Source organism: Salmo salar, chromosome ssa17 (assembly GCF_905237065.1).
Source record: "Salmo salar chromosome ssa17, Ssal_v3.1, whole genome shotgun sequence".
In the NCBI taxonomy this organism is placed as follows: domain Eukaryota; kingdom Metazoa; phylum Chordata; class Actinopteri; order Salmoniformes; family Salmonidae; genus Salmo; species Salmo salar.
In genome coordinates, this window is record NC_059458.1 from 69,791,449 (window position 1) to 69,811,254 (window position 19,806).

General features: G+C 41.9%; 1 long non-coding RNA gene across 1 annotated transcript; it reads left to right on the top strand.

Moving 5' to 3' along the window:
* The first annotated feature begins 17,049 nt into the window (after positions 1 to 17,049).
* On the top strand, positions 17,050 to 18,987 carry LOC106576574 (uncharacterized). The gene is made up of 2 exons (XR_001321958.2): positions 17,050 to 18,125; positions 18,298 to 18,987. It is a non-coding gene; the product is annotated as an uncharacterized lncRNA (long non-coding RNA).
* Positions 18,988 to 19,806: the final 819 nt, after the last annotated feature.

Below are 19,806 nucleotides of genomic sequence, written 5' to 3' on the forward strand. Positions count from 1 at the left end.
ACACAGTAGGCCTAGTATTTTCTTGTAGACCTAGTAGGCCTAGTATTTTCTAGTAGACCTAGTAGGCCTAGTATTTTCTTGTAGACCTAGCAGGCCTTGTATTTTCTTGTAGACCTAGCAGGCCTAGTATCTTCTTGTAGGCCTAGTAGATCTAGTATTTTCTTGTAGACCTAGTAGTCCTAGTGATGTATTGCAGACCTAGTATTTTCTTGTAGACATAGTAGGCCTAGTGTTTTGTTGTAGAGCTAGTAGGCCTAGTATTTTCTTGTAGACCTAGTAGGCCTAATATTTTCTTGTAGAACTAGTAGGCCTAGTATTTTCTTGTGGACCTATTAGTACTACTATCTTCTTGTAGGCCTAGTAGGCCTAGTATTTTCTTGTAGACCTAGTAGGCCTAATATTTTCTTGTAGACCTAGTAGGCCTAGTATTTTCTTGTGGACCTATTAGAACTACTATCTTCTTGTAGGCCTAGTAGGCCTAGTATTTTCTTGTAGACCTGGTATTTTCTTGTGGACCTAGTAGACCTAGTACCTTTTTTCTTGTAGGCCTAGTATGCCTAGTATTTTATTGTAGACCTAGTAGACCAAGTTTTTCTTGTTGACCTAGTGTTTTCTTGTAGACCTTGTAGTCCTAGTATTTTCCTGTAGACCTAGTATTTTTCTTGTAGACCTAGTAGGCCTAGTATTTTCTTGTAGACCTAGTAGGCCTAGTATTTTTTATAGACCTAGTAGGCCTAATATTTTCTTGTAGACTTAATAGAATTAGTATTTTCTTGTAGACCTAGCAGGCCTAGTTTCTTCTTTTAGGCCTAGTAGATCTAGTATTTTCTTGAAGACCTAGTATTTCTTGTAGACCTAGTAGGGCTAGTATTTTCTTGTAGACCTAGTATGCCTAGTATTTTCTTGTAGGCCTAGTATTTTCTTGTAGACCTAGTATGCCTAGTATTTTCTTGTAGACCTAGTAGGCTTACTATTTTCTTGTAGACCTAACAGGCCTAGTATCTTCTTGTAGGCCTAGAAGATCTAGTATTTTCTTTAGGCCTAGTAGGCCTAGTATTTTCTCGTAGACACAGTAGGCCTAGTATTTTCTTGTAGACCTAGTAGGCCTAGTATTTTCTTTAGGCCTAGTAGGCCTAGTATTTTTCTCGTAGACACAGTAGGCCTAGTATTTTCTTGTAGACATAGTAGGCCTAGTGTTTTCTTGTAGACCTAGTAGGCCTAGTATTTTCTTTAGGCCTAGTAGGCCTAGTATTTTCTTGTAGACCTGGTATTTTCTTGTGGACCTAGTAGACCTAGTATTTTCTTGTAGGCCTAGTATGCCTAGTATTTTATTGTAGACCTAGTAGACCAAGTTTTTCTTGTTGACCTAGTGTTTTCTTGTAGACCTTGTAGTCCTAGTATTTTCCTGTAGACCTAGTATTTTTCTTGTAGACCTAGTAGGCCTAGTATTTTCTTGTAGACCTAGTAGGCCTAGTATTTTTTTATAGACCTAGTAGGCCTAATATTTTCTTGTAGACTTAATAGAATTAGTATTTTCTTGTAGACCTAGCAGGCCTAGTTTCTTCTTTTAGGCCTAGTAGATCTAGTATTTTCTTGAAGACCTAGTATTTCTTGTAGACCTAGTAGGGCTAGTATTTTCTTGTAGACCTAGTATGCCTAGTATTTTCTTGTAGGCCTAGTATTTTCTTGTAGACCTAGTATGCCTAGTATTTTCTTGTAGACCTAGTAGGCTTACTATTTTCTTGTAGACCTAACAGGCCTAGTATCTTCTTGTAGGCCTAGAAGATCTAGTATTTTCTGGTAGTCCTAGTATGGCTAGTATTTCCTTGTATGCCTAGTATTTTCTTTTAGGCCTAGTAAGCCTAGTATTTTCTTGTAGACCTAGTAGGTCCTAGTGATTTGTTGACGACCTGGTATTTTCTTGTAGACATAGTAGGCCTAGTGTTTTCTTGTAGACCTAGTAGGCCTAGTATTTTCTTTAGTTCTAGTAGGCCTAGTATTTTCTCGTAGACACAGTAGGCCTAGTATTTTCTTGTAGACCTAGTAGGCCTAGTATTTTCTAGTAGACCTAGTAGGCCTAGTATTTTCTTGTAGACCTAGCAGGCCTAGTATTTTCTTGTAGACCTAGCAGGCCTAGTATCTTCTTGTAGGCCTAGTAGATCTAGTATTTTCTTGTAGACCTAGTAGGGCTAGTATTTTCTTGTAGGCCTAGTAGGCCTCGTATTTTCTTGTAGACCTAGTAGTCCTAGTGATGTATTGCAGACCTAGTATTTTCTTGTAGACATAGTAGGCCTAGTGTTTTGTTGTAGAGCTAGTAGGCCTAGTATTTTCTTGTAGACCTAGTAGGCCTAATATTTTCTTGTAGAACTAGTAGGCCTAGTATTTTCTTGTGGACCTATTAGTACTACTATCTTCTTGTAGGCCTAGTAGGCCTAGTATTTTCTTGTAGACCTAGTAGGCCTAATATTTTCTTGTAGACCTAGTAGGCCTAGTATTTTCTTGTGGACCTATTAGAACTACTATCTTCTTGTAGGCCTAGTAGGCCTAGTATTTTCTTGTAGACCTGGTATTTTCTTGTGGACCTAGTAGACCTAGTATTTTCTTGTAGGCCTAGTATGCCTAGTATTTTATTGTAGACCTAGTAGACCAAGTTTTTCTTGTTGACCTAGTGTTTTCTTGTAGACCTTGTAGTCCTAGTATTTTCCTGTAGACCTAGTATTTTTCTTGTAGACCTAGTAGGCCTAGTATTTTCTTGTAGACCTAGTAGGCCTAGTATTTTTTTATAGACCTAGTAGGCCTAGTATTTTCTTGTAGACTTAATAGAATTAGTATTTTCTTGTAGACCTAGCAGGCCTAGTTTCTTCTTTTAGGCCTAGTAGATCTAGTATTTTCTTGAAGACCTAGTATTTCTTGTAGACCTAGTAGGGCTAGTATTTTCTTGTAGACCTAGTATGCCTAGTATTTTCTTGTAGGCCTAGTATTTTCTTGTAGACCTAGTATGCCTAGTATTTTCTTGTAGACCTAGTAGGCTTACTATTTTCTTGTAGACCTAACAGGCCTAGTATCTTCTTGTAGGCCTAGAAGATCTAGTATTTTCTTGTAGACCTAGTATGCCTAGTATTTTCTTGTAGACCTAGTAGGCCTACTATTTTCTTGTAGACCTAACAGGCCTAGTATCTTCTTGTAGGCCTAGAAGATCTAGTATTTTCTGGTAGACCTAGTATGGCTAGTATTTCCTTGTATGCCTAGTATTTTCTTTTAGGCCTAGTAAGCCTAGTATTTTCTTGTAGACCTAGTAGGTCCTAGTGATTTGTTGACGACCTGGTATTTTCTTGTAGACATAGTATACCTAGTGTTTTCTTGTAGACCGAGTAGGCCTAGTATTTTCTTTAGGCCTAGTAGGCCTAGTATTTTCTTGTAGACACAGTAGGCCTAGTATTTTCTTGTAGACCTAGTAGGCCTAGTATTTTCTAGTAGACCTAGTAGGCCTAGTATTTTCTAGTAGACTTAGTAGGCCTAGTATTTTCTTGTGGACCTATTAGAACTACTATCTTCTTGTAGGCCTAGTAGGCCTAGTATTTTCTTGTAGACCTGGTATTTTCTTGTGGACCTAGTAGACCTAGTATTTTCTTGTAGGCCTAGTATGCCTAGTATTTTATTGTAGACCTAGTAGACCAAGTTTTTCTTGTTGACCTAGTGTTTTCTTGTAGACCTTGTAGTCCTAGTATTTTCCTGTAGACCTAGTATTTTTCTTGTAGACCTAGTAGGCCTAGTATTTTCTTGTAGACCTAGTAGGCCTAGTATTTTTTTATAGACCTAGTAGGCCTAGTATTTTCTTGTAGACTTAATAGAATTAGTATTTTCTTGTAGACCTAGCAGGCCTAGTTTCTTCTTTTAGGCCTAGTAGATCTAGTATTTTCTTGAAGACCTAGTATTTCTTGTAGACCTAGTAGGGCTAGTATTTTCTTGTAGACCTAGTATGCCTAGTATTTTCTTGTAGGCCTAGTATTTTCTTGTAGACCTAGTATGCCTAGTATTTTCTTGTAGACCTAGTAGGCTTACTATTTTCTTGTAGACCTAACAGGCCTAGTATCTTCTTGTAGGCCTAGAAGATCTAGTATTTTCTTGTAGACCTAGTATGCCTAGTATTTTCTTGTAGACCTAGTAGGCCTACTATTTTCTTGTAGACCTAACAGGCCTAGTATCTTCTTGTAGGCCTAGAAGATCTAGTATTTTCTGGTAGACCTAGTATGGCTAGTATTTCCTTGTATGCCTAGTATTTTCTTTTAGGCCTAGTAAGCCTAGTATTTTCTTGTAGACCTAGTAGGTCCTAGTGATTTGTTGACGACCTGGTATTTTCTTGTAGACATAGTATACCTAGTGTTTTCTTGTAGACCGAGTAGGCCTAGTATTTTCTTTAGGCCTAGTAGGCCTAGTATTTTCTTGTAGACACAGTAGGCCTAGTATTTTCTTGTAGACCTAGTAGGCCTAGTATTTTCTAGTAGACCTAGTAGGCCTAGTATTTTCTTGTAGACCTAGCAGGCCTAGTATTTTCTTGTAGACCTAGCAGGCCTAGTATCTTCTTGTAGGCCTAGTAGATCTAGTATTTTCTTGTAGACCTAGTAGGGCTAGTATTTTCGTGTAGGCCTAGTAGGCCTCGTATTTTCTTGTAGACCTAGTAGTCCTAGTGATTTATTGCAGACCTAGTATTTTCTTGTAGACATAGTAGGCCTAGTGTTTTGTTGTAGAGCTAGTAGGCCTAGTATTTTCTTGTAGACCTAGTAGGCCTAATATTTTCTTGTAGACCTAGTAGGCCTAGTATTTTCTTGTGGACCTATTAGAACTACTATCTTCTTGTAGGCCTAGTAGGCCTAGTATTTTCTTGTAGACCTGGTATTTTCTTGTGGACCTAGTAGACCTAGTATTTTCTTGTAGGCCTAGTATGCCTAGTATTTTCTTGTAGACCTAGTAGACCAAGTTTTTCTTGTTGACCTAGTGTTTTCTTGTAGACCTTGTAGTCCTAGTATTTTCCTGTAGACCTAGTATTTGTCTTGTAGACCTAGTAGGCCTAGTATTTTCTTGTAGACCTAGTAGGCCTAGTATTTTTTATAGACCTAGTAGGCCTAGTATTTTCTAGTAGACTTAGTAGAACTAGTATTTTCTTGTAGACCTAGCAGGCCTAGTATCTTCTTTTAGGCCTAGTAGATCTAGTATTTTCTTGAAGACCTAGTATTTATTGTAGACCTAGTAGGACCTAGTATTTTCTTGTAGGCCTAGTATTTTCTTGTAGACCTAGTATGCCTAGTATTTTCTTGTAGACCTAGTATGCCTAGTATTTTCTTGTAGACCTAGTAGGCCTAGTATTTTCTTGTAGACCTAGCAGGCCTTGTATCTTCTTGTAGGCCTTTTTAGATCTAGTATTTTCTGGTAGACCTAGTATGGCTAGTATTTCCTTGTAGGCCTAGTATTTTCTTTTAGGCCTAGTAAGCGTAGTATTTTCTTGTAGACCTAGTAGGCCTAGTGATTTGTTGACGACCTAGTATTTTCTTGTTGGCCTGGTAGGCCTAGTACTTTCTTGTAGGCCTAGTATTTTCTTGTAGGCCTAGTAGGCCTAGTATTTTCTTGTAGACCTAGTAGACCTAGTATTTTCTTGTAGACCTAGCAGGCCTAGTATTTTCTTGTAGACCTAGCAGGCCTAGTATCTTCTTGTAGGCCTAGTAGATCTAGTATTTTCTTGTAGACCTAGTAGGGCTAGTATTTTCTTGTAGACCTAGTAGGCCTAGTGATTTATTGCAGACCTAGTATTTTCTTGTAGACATAGTAGGCCTAGTGTTTTGTTGTAGACCTAGTAGGCCTAGTATTTTCTTGTAGACCTAGTAGACCTAATATTTTCTTGTAGACCTAGCAGGCCTAGTATCTTCTTGTAGGCCTAGTAGATCTAGTATTTTCTTGTAGACCTAGTAGGGCTAGTATTTTCTTGTAGACCTAGTAGGCCTAGTGATTTATTGCAGACCTAGTATTTTCTTGTAGACATAGTAGGCCTAGTGTTTTGTTGTAGACCTAGTAGGCCTAGTATTTTCTTGTAGACCTAGTAGACCTAATATTTTCTTGTAGACCTAGTAGGCCTAGTATTTTCTTGTGGACCTATTAGAACTACTATCTTCTTGTAGGCCTAGTAGGCCTAGTATTTTCTTGTAGACCTGGTATTTTCTTGTAGACCTAGTAGACCTAGTATTTTCTTGTAGGCCTAGTATGCCTAGTATTTTCTTGTAGACCTAGTAGACCAAGTTTTTCTTGTTGACCTAGTGTTTTCTTGTTGACCTTGTAGTCCTAGTATTTTCCTGTAGACCTAGTATTTGTCTTGTAGACCTAGTAGGCCTAGTATTTTCTTGTAGACCTAGTAGGCCTAGTATTTTTTATAGACCTAGTAGGCCTAGTATTTTCTTGTAGACTTAGTAGAACTAGTATTTTCTTGTAGACCTAGCAGGCCTAGTATCTTCTTTTAGGCCTAGTAGATCTAGTATTTTCTTGAAGACCTAGTATTTATTGTAGACCTAGTAGGCCTAGTATTTTCTTGTAGGCCTAGTATTTTCTTGTAGACCTAGTATGCCTAGTATTTTCTTGTAGACCTAGTATGCCTAGTATTTTCTTGTAGACCTAGTAGGCCTAGTATTTTGTTGTAGCCGTAGTAGGCCTAGTATTTTCTTGTATACCTAGTAGGCCTAGTATTTTCTTGTAGGCCTAGTAGGCCTAGTATTTTCTTGTAAGCCTACAAAAGAGATATAGAGTAGTCCTCTGGTAATGAAAATATCACAGGTTAGTAAATTAGGGAAACAAGAAGGCCATATAACAGGTTAGTTAATCAGTGAAAGAAGTTGGCCAGATAACAGATTTGTTTTGGTCAGCAAAAGTACACCAGAAATATACAAAACATTTAGTGGTATGCTAAATATATGGATATTCTCTACAACTTTACTTTCAAGGAATACAAGAATCAAGACATATTGAGATATCAGAACTACATTGCACCCATAGAGAGTGAATGAATATAGAATCAGTGAAACACATTACACTAGTCAGCATAGTCGTCAATAGTCCTTGACTATTGAGCACAAGTAGAGATTTGAGCAGAGGAAATAGGCTGACAATACATTATTCCATTGCATTACAGACAGCCCTATCTTTGAGGTGTGTGTGTGTGGGGGGGGGGGTTCTCTCGACATTGCAGAGACAGAAAATAGAGAAATAATAGAAAAGTAATACCACGTAATAATACAAGTATTAATAAAAAACTTGTCTTCAATATTAGATCAGATAAATAGAAATAAAAACACACGGTAAACCTGTGTGTGTGCATGTGTTTGTGTGAAAGCGGGGGCTAATGTCTGTACTTGTCTTTTCACTGGCATCTATTCTAGACCATTGCCTTTTCAATCATGCTGTATTCATTGGTTGTGAGCATTGCTCAACACTGGGCATTGCTTGTTTTCCACAGCCAGAAACAGTTCGCACAACAAAAGGCTATGTACGAAATGAACACACTGACCATAAAATAATAAATATCTGATCAGTGGTAATCATAGCCTATAGGCTTAGCCCTTAATGAACTGAGTTGTGTTGCTGGGCTGCCCTCTTGTGGCACAATAATAATACTGATAGTTAAATGTGCCACCTGGTGGAAGAATATGTATGCATGTCTGCATGTACTGTATGTCTGCTACTAATATATACGTCGCTTATGCTCTCTTGTGTTGTCTATTTTGGGGTGGACCTCTCAAGAGACAACCTGCATACAACTGAACCTTTTTTCCAAAATAACCATATTTTTCTCCCATCCAGGCTGGAATGGCTAGACTTTACTAAAAACAAATGGATGGCGCTCCCTTCAGTAAATATTTTACCTAAACCATCTATGAACGATTGAAAAAACAATAACAGTGAACCTCCCCATACTCAAAATAATAATTAAAACAAAGTGGATAGCAGAGAACATGTCTATGCCGTTTACCATCACTTCTTGGACAGACCAGAGCCTTACATATGCAGTTTAAGAAACTGTTTGTCCTTTAAGCATTACATGGCAACACAGGATTTTTGATAGCTTTTTATAAACGTTTCATGCAATTCTACGTAATTTTACATATTAGCAGAATAGTTTATAATGCCACACAAATTACCAAAATTGTGGTGTAAAGTACTTAAGTAAAAATACTTCTAAGTACTACTTAAGTCGTTTTTGGGGTATATGTACTTTACCATTTATATTTTTGATAACTTTTATTTCACTACGTTCGTAGATAAATAATTGCCTTTTTACTCCGTACATTTTCCCTGGTTATCCATAAAATATATATCTATAAAGGACAAACAAGAAAAAAGGAATTTGAAATGATTTATACTTTTACTTTTGACACTTAAGTATATTTTTGCAATTACATTTACTTTTGATACTTAGCTAAGTATATTTAAAACCAAACACTTTTAGACCTTTACTCAAGTAGTATTTTACTGGGTAACTTTCACTTTTACTTGAGTCATTTCTATTAAGGTATCTTTACTTTTACTTAAGTATGACAATTGGGTACTTTTTGTACCACTGCCGAAATTACAGACCAAGAATGAACAGAGAGATACAGTGAGAGAAAAAAGTATTTGATCCCCTGCTGATTTTGTACGTTTGCCCACTGACAAAGAAATGATCAGTCTATAATTTTAATGGTAGGTTTATTTGAACAGTGAGAGACAGAATAACAACAACAAAATCCAGAAAAACGCATGTCAAAAATGTTATAAATTGATTTGCATTTTAATGAGGGAAATAAGTATTTGACCCCCTCCCAATCAAAAAGATTTCTGGCTCTCAGGTGTCTTTTATACAGGTAACGAGGAGCACTCTTAAAGGGAGTGCTCCTAATCTCAGCTTGTTACCTGTATAAAAGACACCTGTCCACAGAAGCAATCAATCAGATTCCAAACTCTCCACCATGGCCAAGACCAAAGAGCTCTCCAAGGATGTCAGGGACAAGATTGTAGACCTACACAAGACTGGAATGGGCTACAAGACCATCGCCAAGCAGCTTGGTGAGAAGGTGACAACAGTTGGTGCGATTATTCGCAAATGGAAGAAACACAAAAGAACTGTCAATCTCCCTCGGCCTGGGGCTCCATGCAAGATCTCACCTCGTGGAGTTGCAATGATCATGAGAACGGTGAGGAATCAGCCCAGAACTACACGGGAGGATCTTGTCAATGATCTCAAGGCAGCTGGGACCATAGTCACCAAGAAAACAATTGGTAACACACTACGCCGTGAAGGACTGAAATCCTGCAGCGCCCGCAAGGTCCCCCTGCTCAAGAAAGCACATATACATGCCCGTCTGAAGTTTGCCAATGAACATCTGAATGATTCAGAGGACAACTGGGTGAAAGTGTTGTGGTCAGATGAGACCAAAATTGAGCTCTTTGGCATCAACTCAACATGTTTGGAGGAGGAGGAATGATGCCTATGACCCCAAGAACACCATCCCTACCGTCAAACATGGAGGTGGAAACATTATGCTTTGGGGGTGTTTTTCTGCTAAGGGGACAGGACAACTTCACCGCATCAAAGGGATGATGGACGGGGCCATGTACCGTCAAATCTTGGGTGAGAACCTCCTTCCCTCAGCCAGGGCATTGAAAATGGGTCGTGGATGGGTATTCCAGCATGACAATGACCCAAAACACACGGCCAAGGCAACAAAGGAGTGGCTCAAGAAGAAGCACATTAAGGTCCTGGAGTGGCCTAGCCAGTCTCCAGACCTTAATCCCATAGAAAATCTGTGGAGGGAGCTGAAGGTTTGAGTTGCCAAATGTCAGCCTCGAAACCTTAATGACTTGGAGAAGATCTGCGAAGAGGAGTGGGACAAAATCCCTCCTGAGATGTGTGCAAACCTGGTGGGCAACTACAAGAAACGTCTGACCTCTGTGATTGCCAACAAGGATTTTGCCACCAAGTCCTAAGTCATGTTTTGCAGAGGGGTCAAATACTTATTTCCCTCATTAAAATGCAAATCATTTTATAACATTTTTGATATACGTTTTTCTGGATTTTTTTGTTGTTATTCTGTCTCTCACTGTTCGGTCTATAATTTTAATGGTAGGTTTATTTGATCATTTCTTTGTCACTGGGCAAACATACAAAAACTGCAGGGGATCAAATACTTTTTTCCCTCACTGTAGTCCTATGTGTTAATTTTATCATAAACTCAGCAAAAAAAGAAATATCCTCTCACTGTCAACTGCGTTTATTTTCAGCAAACTTAACATGTGTAAATATTTGTATGAACATAATATTTAACAACTGAGACATAAACTGAACAAGTTCCACAGACATGTGACTAACAGAAATGGAATAATGTGTCCCTGAACAAAGGGGGCGTCAAAATCAAAAGTAACAGTCAGTATCTGGTGTGGCCACCAGCTGCATTAAGTACTGCAGTGCATCTCCTCCTCATGGACTGCACCAGATTTGCCAGCTCTTGCTGTGAGATGATACCCCACTCTTACACCAAGGCACCTGCAAGTTCCCGGACATTTCTGGGGGGAATGGCCCTAACCCTCACCCTTCGATCCAACAGGTCCCAGACGTGCTCAATGGGATTGAGATCCGGGCTCTTCGGAGGCCATGGCAGAACACTGACATTCCTGTCTTGCAGGAAATCACGCACAGAACAAGCAGGATGGCTGGTGGCATTGTCAAGCTGGAAGGTCATGTCAGGATCAGCCTGCAGGAAGGGTACCACATGAGTGAGGAGGGTGTCTTCCCTGTAACGCACAGCGTTGAGATTTCCTGCAATGACAACAAGCTCAGTCCGATGATGCTGTGACACACCGCCCCAGACCATGACAGACCCTCCACTTCCAAATCGAACCCGCTTCAGAGTACAGGCCTCAGTGTAATGCTCATTCGATAAACGTAAATCCGACCATCACCCCTGGGGAGACAAAACCTCAACTCGTCAGTGAAGAGCACTTTTTGCCAGTCCTGTCTGGTCCAGCGACGGTGGGTTTGTGCCCATAGGCGACATTGTTGCCGGTGATGTCTGGTGAGGACCTGCCTTACAACTAGCCTACAAGCCCTCAGTCCAGCCTCTCTCAGCCTATTGCGGACAGTCTGAGCACTGATGGAGGGATTGTACGTTCCTGGTGTAACTCGGTTAGTTGTTGTTGTCATCCTGTACCTGTCCCGCAGGTGTGATGTTCGGATGTACTGATCCTGTGCAGGTGTTGTTACACATGGTCTGCCACTGCGAGGACGATCAGCTGTCCGTTCTGTCTCCCTGTAGCTCTGTCTTAGGTGTCTCACAGTACGGACATTGCAATTTATTTCCCTGGCCACATCTGCAGTCCTCATGCCTCCTTGCAGCATACCTAAGGCACGTTCACACAGATGAGCAGGGACCCTGGGCATCTTTCTTTTGGTGTTTTTCAGAGTCAGTAGAAAGTCCTCTTTAGCGTCCTAAGTTTTCATAACTGTGACCTTAATTGCCTACGTCTGTAAGCTGTTAGTGTCTTAAGGACCATTCCACAGGTGCATGTTCATTAATTGTTTCTGGTTCATTGAACAAGCATGGGAAACAGTGTTTAAACCCTTTACAATGAAGATCTGTGATGTTATTTGGATTTTTACGAGTTATCTTTGAAAGACAGGGTCCTGAAAAAGGGACGTTTCTTTTTTTGCTGAGTTTATTTCTCCAATGCCAAATCGGTGTGTCTTGTTTGCAACGAAACTGTCCCTGTTCACAAATAATGAAATCTGAGACGTCATTAGGAATCTGAGCATGATACTTCATTTAAGGTTAGGCATACGGTTAGCATTGTGATTACGGTTAGGTTTTAAATCACATTTTAAGAAGAGAAATTGTATAAATACGCTTGGTGTAGGACTTTGTGGCCGTGGTAACTAGTGACGACCCTGTATAGGTGGAGCTAATAATACATTTTACATTACAGAGAAGTCCACTGTTTTTTCTCCGAGCAGAAAGGGAGTCCCTAGAAAAAGCAAGAACAAAATGGTTGTCAGGAGTTAAAAAAAAAAAAAAAGATTATTCACCTTTATTTAACCAAGTAGGCTAGTTGAGAACAAGTTCTCATTTACAACTGCAACTTGGCCAAGATAAAGCAAAGCAGTTCGACACTTACAACAACACAGAGTTACACATGGAATAAACAAACACACAGTCAATAATACAGTAGAAAAAAAGTATATATACAGTGTGTGCAAATGAGGTAAGATAAGGGAGGTAAGGCAATAAAATAGGGCATAGTGGCAAGGTAATTAGGATATAGCAATTAAACACTGGAGTGATAGATGTGCAGAAGATGAATGTGCAAGTAGAGTAGTGCAGGAGTAGTGCAGTATTATCATAAGGAGACGTATACTTGGAAAACGGAGGAGGAATGGAGGGAAAAAGAGAGGGAGAGGAGGTCTAAGAGAGAGAGGGAAGAAGAGGGTGAGCTTGAGTCGGATAAAATGGTGGAAAAAAGGTAGATGGTTTGTTAAATAAGAATGATAGAAAGTGTTAGCAGAGGGAGCTGAAGACAGGAGGAGAAATGGAAGTGAATAAGGGTGAAGTATTGGAGACTGAGGTATGCACAGAGGGTAAGGAAAAAGATGAGTCTGTGACAGTAGGAGTGAAGTTTATGGAAAAAGTAGACTCTTGCCTTTTGGCTGATTCATTTGTGGTTTCACGGTGGGTGAAAAAAAGAGTTGGGGAATGTGGAATCGGTGAGGGTAACCAAAAGTGGTCTAGTGATAATTGTTTGTGTTTCTGTTGGTCAGAAGGTGAAAGCGTTCGGAGTAAAACAAATGGGGGCAAGAAACGTGAATTGTTTCGCTCTCAAGAAAAGGGTACCAATGTAGGTGGCGAGTGGGGAAACAGAGGAGTCATTGTCTGTTCGTTTGAGTGTTGAAGTTGAGTCTTTGCCCGACAAAGTGAAGTTAGGATACATAAGTTATCCTGTATGAGTATGTGCTGAATACATTACGATGTTATAGGTGTCAAGCTTATGGACATGTGTAGGAGGGAGGGGCCAAGGTGTGCAGAAGGGCATGAGACAAAGGAATGTGTAGTATCGGGGAAAGTAGTGGAATGGGTTAATTGTAGGGGTGCCCATGGAGCTGAGGATCAAAAATGTCCCGTGCGAGAGAGGCAGGTTGAGGTTCCTGGGTTAGAGTAGTGCAGAAGTTGTCATATTCTGAGGCAGTGAATAAAGTAGAGGAAGATGGGTTAAGGGGGAGGAGTGATGAGACTAGTTGAGATATACCAGTACAGAGGGCTAGGCCAAACAATGGTATAAGTTTCAGTAAGATTGGATTTTTAGCATTTGTAGAAATTATTATCAACTGTACTGCAGGGATGGAATGGAAGTCGCAGAAAATTGACGTTGTGGTGACAGCTGCAGAGAGGTATTTGGGTGTGCGAGACTTGACATCAGAAGAGTTACAGGGTGTGTTAAGTGGTGATGTCCTATCCTTTCAGGATATTACATTTTACATTTACATTTAAGTCATTTAGCAGACGCTCTTATCCAGAGCGACTTACAAATTGGTGCATTCACCTTATGATATCCAGTGGAACAACCACTTTACAATAGTGCATCTAAATCTTTTAAGGGGGGGTTAGAAGGATTACTTTATCCTATCCTAGGTATTCCTTAAAGAGGTGGGGTTTCAGGTGTCTCCGGAAGGTGGTGATTGACTCCGCTGTCCTGGCGTCGTGAGGGAGCTTGTTCCACCATTGGGGTGCCAGAGCAGCGAACAGTTTTGACTGGGCTGAGCGGGAACTGTGCTTCCTCAGAGGTAGGGGGGCCAGCAGGCCAGAGGTGGATGAACGCAGTGCCCTTGTTTGGGTGTAGGGCCTGATCAGAGCCTGAAGGTATGGAGGTGCCGTTCCCTTCACAGCTCCGTAGGCAATCACCATGGTCTTGTAGCGGATGCGAGCTTCAACTGGAAGCCAGTGGAGAGAGCGGAGGAGCGGGGTGACGTGAGAGAACTTGGGAAGGTTGAACACCAGACGGGCTGCGGCGTTCTGGATGAGTTGTAGGGGTTTAATGGCACAGGCAGGGAGCCCAGCCAACAGCGAGTTGCAGTAATCCAGACGGGAGATGACAAGTGCCTGGATTAGGACCTGCGCCGCTTCCTGTGTGAGGCAGGGTCGTACTCTGCGAATGTTGTAGAGCATGAACCTACAGGATCGGGTCACCGCCTTGATGTTAGTGGAGAAAGACAGGGTGTTGTCCAGGATCACGCCAAGGTTCTTAGCACTCTGGGAGGAGGACACAAGGGAGTTGTCAACCGTGATGGCGAGATCATGGAACGGGCAGTCCTTCCCCGGGAGGAAGAGCAGCTCCGTCTTGCCGAGGTTCAGCTTGAGGTGGTGATCCGTCATCCACACTGATATGTCTGACAGACATGCAGAGATGCGATTCGCCGCCTGGTTATCAGAAGGGGGAAAGGAGAAGATTAATTGTGTGTCGTCTGCATAGCAATGATAGGAGAGACCATGTGAGGATATGACAGAGCCAAGTGACTTGGTGTATAGCGAGAATAGGAGAGGGCCTAGAACAGAGCCCTGGGGGACACCAGTGGTGAGAGCGCATGGTGCGGAGACAGATTCTCGCCACGCCACCTGGTAGGAGCGACCTGTCAGGTAGGACGCAATCCAAGCGTGGGCCGCGCCGGAGATGCCCAACTCGGAGAGGGTGGAGAGGAGGATCTGATGGTTCACAGTATCAAAGGCAGCAGATAGGTCTAGAAGGATGAGAGCAGAGGAGAGAGAGTTAGCTTTAGCAGTGCGGAGAGCCTCCGTGACACAGAGAAGAGCAGTCTCAGTTGAATGCCCAGTCTTGAAACCTGACTGATTAGGATCAAGAAGGTCATTCTGAGAGAGATAGCAGGAGAGCTGGCCAAGGACGGCACGTTCAAGAGTTTTGGAGAGAAAAGAAAGAAGGGATACTGGTCTGTAGTTGTTGACATCGGAGGGATCGAGTGTAGGTTTTTTCAGAAGGGGTGCAACACTCGTTCTCTTGAAGACGGAAGGGACGTAGCCAGCGGTCAAGGATGAGTTGATGAGCGAGGTGAGGAAGGGGAGAAGGTCTCCGGAAATGGTCTGGAGAAGAGAGGAGGGGATAGGGTCAAGTGGGCAGGTTGTTGGGCGGCCGGGCGTCACAAGACGTGAGATTTCATCTGGAGAGAGAGGGGAGAAAGAGGTCAAAGCACAGGGTAGGGCAGTGTGAGCAGGACCAGCGGTGTCATTTGACTTAGCAAACGAGGATCGGATATCGTCAACCTTCTTTTCAAAATGGTTGACGAAGTCATCCGCAGAGAGGGAGGGGGGGAGGATTCAGGAGGGAGGAGAAGGTAGCAAAGAGCTTCCTAGGGTTAGAGGCAGATGCTTGGAATTTAGAGTGGTAGAAAGTGGCTTTAGCAGCAGAGACAGAAGAGGAGAATGTAGAGAGGAGGGAGTGAAAGGATGCCAGGTCCGCAGGGAGCCGAGTTTTCCTCCATTTCCGCTCGGCTGCCCGGAGCCCTGTTCTGTGAGCTCGTAGTGAGTCGTCGAGCCACGGAGCAGGAGGGGAGGACCGAGCCGGCCTGGAGGATAGGGGATAGAGAAAATCAAAGGATGCAGAAAGGGAGGAGAGGAGGGTTGAGGAGGCAGAATCAGGAGATAGGTTGGAGAAGGTTTGAGCAGAGGGAAGAGATGATAGGATGGAAGAGGAGAGAGTAGCGGGAGAGAGAGAGCGAAGGTTGGGACGGCGCAATACCCTCCGAGTAGGGGCAGAGTGAGAAGTGTTGGATGAGAGCAAGAGGGAAAAGGATACAAGGTAGTGGTCGGAGATTTGGAGGGGAGTTGCAATGAGATTAGTGGAAGAACAGCATCTAGTAAAGATGAGGTCAAGCGTATTGCCTGCCTTGTGAGTAGGGGGGGAAGGTGAGAGGGTGAGGTCAAAAGAGGAGAGGAGTGGAAAGAAGGAGGCAGAGAGGAATGAGTCAAAGGTAGACGTGGGGAGGTTAAAGTCACCCAGAACTGTGAGAGGTGAGCCATCCTCAGGAAAGGAACTTATCAAGGCGTCAAGCTCATTGATGAACTCTCCAAGGGAACCTGGAGGGCGATAAATGATAAGGATGTTAAGCTTGAAAGGGCTGGTAACTGTGACAGCATGGAATTCAAATGAGGAGATAGACAGATGGGTCAAGGGAGAAAGAGAGAATGTCCACTTGGGAGAGATGAGGATTCCAGTGCCACCACCCCGCTGGCTCGATGCTCTAGGGGTATGCGAGAACACGTGGGCAGACGAAGAGAGAGCAGTAGGAGTAGCAGTGTTATCTGTGGTAATCCATGTTTCCGTCAGCGCCAGGAAGTCTAGGGACTGGAGGGTAGCATAGGCTGAGATGAACTCAGCCTTGTTGGCTGCAGACCGGCAGTTCCAGAGGCTGCCGGAGACCTGGAACTCTACGTGGGTCGTGCGCGCTGGGACCACCAGGTTAGAGTGGCAGCGGCCACGCGGTGTGAAGCGTTTGTATGGCCTGTGCAGAGGGGAGAGAACAGGGATAGACAGACACATAGTTGACGAGCTACAGAAGTGTTGTTTCATGTATTATTGTCTCTTGTGTCTTTAGAGAACTGTTTCACTTTGATATCCTTTTTCTTCTGTCCTGATTTTCTCTTTCTTTTCTTCTGTTAACTAGATATTCTTTGTTGTTCTTCGTTAGCTAGCCAGCTTCTTCCAAAAGAGTCCCTAGCAACTGCTTAGCAACTGGTAAACAATTCAGCTAGCTAAGATAACTACAATTTTATGAAAAAATAGTTATTTTTCAAAAGCCTATCTTCTTTGTTTGTTGCTTGTTTTTTCTCCTATTCAGTCTTGCAGTTTTCTTTTGCTTTTTTCCGATGTACTTCACTCTAAAAACCATGTAAATTTCAATATTTGTAGGAGCTCATTTTTCAGCTGCTGCTGCTCAAATTGGAGTGATATGGCATGAGGTAGGAATAAATACATTTAATTAGTGGAGTAGGGTGGTGTTAATTTTATTTGATATAACTTTGAAATGAGTGAGTGTAGTTTTCGATGGTAGGGTGTTCATTTAGTACGTTTGTATTTTTCAAGAAAAGTATAAGGGTGTTGTACTCCAGTCTAGTAGGTGGCGGTAATTCAACAAATTGGATGCCAACCACCGTTAAACCTCATAGAAGAAGAGTTTTTGCTCCAAAGGATCATGGGAACTTTCTTTTCCGAAGATAGCAATGTGCTGTCAACGTTTTACTCATTCCATTTTGTGATACTACAGCGAGTGGGATCTTGGAATTTTAATCTATTCATGTTTTGACTACATTTTTGGTCGTAAGACGCATCATCGTAACGTTAAGTGCATTGACTTTTTATCCTCGAACATTTTATTTTGATTCAGTTGAATTTATCCAGCTGTATAGTTGTGAATGATCTCGCTGGCTGAGTTGATATTACAAACGGCTAACTCACAGACACGATTTATTTTTTAACATTTTGTGAAATGTGCTTGGACAGCATGGAAACTAAAGTGGAATTCAAAGTACTGAAACCTTGCTACTCCAGAAGATCTGGTAAACGTTCAAAGTGCAGACTGAGGAAACTTCTCCATTTGAGTTCCAAGGAAGGCCTGAAACGGTGGCGCACCAACCTTGTCAAAGCCACTCTCAAAAAATACATTCGTTGCGAACAGAAGAGGGTGCTCACTAAACTGGTCATCCAAGAACAACTTTTGACGGGCAACGGCGAAGATATGACGTATATGGTGACCGAGAATATTGGCAGAATTACACGACCACTAGGCGCAATGGCGCCAAAGAATACAACACAGTATCTGATGGACATTGTATACGACGACATGCACATCGACACCAGTTCCAACCAGTTCAAGTCGCACCCAGTTTCATTTGTTTCTAGCGCCTCTCTTTCACCCAGGACTGCGTGTGAAAGTTCTCTTGATTTTCAACAGAGGGACTTCGACGAAATGTATCTCCATTTTGGATCATGTTGATCAGGCTTGAACCAGTCTGTGGCAGAGCTGACCAATGCATTGACTCTAAACCTCGCAAACCAAGGTGTGCATAAGGTTATTGTAAATAAGATGTGTATTATAAATAAGACCCTAGTTAATAACTGCCTATTTTATGAAAACGTTTTTAAATTAAACGTTAAATGTATTTTGAATTTCATTTGACTATGGTCTATTGCGCAATCATGTTACATTTTGGGCTTTCCTTGTCCTCACAGCGACGCACCGGACGCTGCCTGTCAGTAGGGGGCGCTCGCTCGCAGCGTCGCTTCCGGTGAAGTTGAGTCCACCGCTAAGGTATCCCAGGTAAACCTGCGTCACCAACAGGTAAACGTGGCAGGTAGTGGAGTCATCCTGTAAGGTTCTATGGTGCAATTTGACTTCATTTGGTTGCATTTCATTGACCTTACTACAGGTGTAGTCTCATAGTCAATATGGCGTAATCTTGGTTGTATACACAGTACCCAGATGTGTTCACAGCCATCTGCTGTATTTACTCTGGTGCGAGCCTTTTTCAGGTCACTCCGTTCTTCTACATGCCTCCTACCTGACTGCAATCAGCTCGGCTGTTGCCAGATCGATGGACACGTGCGGATGACTGAGGAAGGAAGTAAGGTTTCAAGTCCACCTCACATGTAGTGTTGCACTTCTAATGTATACTTAATGGGTAATACTGACTTGATTAGCAATCATGTTACCAAATGCAAGTTTGGGTAATATTCACTCATTACAGATATGTTACCCATAGCAAAGACATTCAATCCATTTTTTGATTACTTAATGTAAACTTTTGTTTAAAAACATGTCGCCAATGACATAGATGTAAATGTATTGTATGTCTCTGGACATGTTGAGAAATCCTAACTTCCTAGTTAAATGCTCGTGTGAATAAAAGTGTATGACCTGTTGCCACTTTGTTTTGTTAAATTGTTTTCTGTACTTTGAAGATCTTTAGTGTCACTCTGCTTTCACATGTTGGTTTTTCAACTAAAGTAACGTGGCCAGAAAATTATATATTTTTAGGAACTGTCTCAATTTACAGGTGAGGTAGAATGCACATGGTGCGATTTCAAAATTTGGTTGTGCATCAGCACTTCTTGTTGGTCACTCAAATGGCTCATGTCAGTTAACTTTTTTGGATTAAGTCTAGACAGCTCAAACTACTGCTAGCCTACAAATTTAATCTCCCCCTCAAACACATGTGTACTTACACGCCCTCTGTGTATTACTCTGGTTAGAGATTCCAGAAATACACTCCACCACCATGGGAAGATCTCAATTGCAGTCTCCTCAAATCTATTGGTCAGAGGGGAGGGACCTCTGGCTTTCTCATCCAATGGGTTTTGAGAAGGAGACGAGGGAGGACGAGAGGCGTATGCAATTGAGATTTTCCACATGTCGAGCAGCCTTTTATTATAGGCCTCCTTCAGTTAGGGCTGAGAGCAGACATGCTCTTCCCTTCATGGATGACTGGAAAGCTGTTTGGTGTTGTACTAGGACAGATACTTTAAAACAGCCAGTGGGAGAAGGTTGTGCTGGAATCCTTTTCTGCAAGTATGGAGTAAGGTTACATTGGATTAGTCAGCCTGGTCTCCTAGACTAGACGTAACAGTCAAGAAATTCCAGGACACTGAAATTAGGATATGTTTGCTTAGGGGTAAAATGAAAGGTGTGTGTGTATATATCGCAAATGTCTAGCAACCCAAAGGTGAGTTTGAATCTCACGG